The following is a 527-nucleotide window of genomic DNA, read 5'->3' as shown; positions in this document are numbered from 1 at the left end:
GAACTTCTCCAGCGATGACCAAGTGAGTAACTGCATCTGTTTACTTTCTTTTGGCTGACCAACAGCAGATATCTTACACAATTTTATTACCAGACTGAATACAAACAATATGAAAACATATGCTCTTATGGTTAGATAGAATGCAAACAAAATGAAAACATATATTTTTTTCTATGTAGTCCATATTGCAAGCAAACACCTGTCATTGACCGCAGATAAAAAAGTTACGTTCTTTCTAACGAACGAATAATTAGTTTACGCATATCCTTCTATGCAATCAATACTGCAAACACTGATTATTGACTGCATATCAAAAAAAGGAAACGAAATCACAGACAGGAAGAATTTATAATCTTTGTTTCCTCGAGTCTGTTGACGTATATTTTTCTATGTAACTAATAGTAATGAAGTGATTGTTTACGCACTCATCCAGGCATCGTGTTATCCAGTCACTGTTTTCATGACACGATTTTATGTATAGAGGTCATTGCCAGTGGGATTAAGTACCATTATTTACCATTCTGTGC

The 527-nt window shown here is 34.3% G+C and overlaps 1 protein-coding gene across 1 annotated transcript in view; it reads left to right on the top strand.

Moving 5' to 3' along the window:
• Nucleotides 1-527, top strand: part of LOC119594412 — a gene marked incomplete at both ends in the record, with an annotated part of 7,348 nt that continues 6,821 nt past the window's right edge. The window contains 1 exon segment of the mRNA XM_037943473.1: nucleotides 1-22.

Source organism: Penaeus monodon, chromosome 33, assembly GCF_015228065.2.
Source record: "Penaeus monodon isolate SGIC_2016 chromosome 33, NSTDA_Pmon_1, whole genome shotgun sequence".
In the NCBI taxonomy this organism is placed as follows: domain Eukaryota; kingdom Metazoa; phylum Arthropoda; class Malacostraca; order Decapoda; family Penaeidae; genus Penaeus; species Penaeus monodon.
This window is presented reverse-complemented; position numbering and strand designations above follow the sequence as displayed.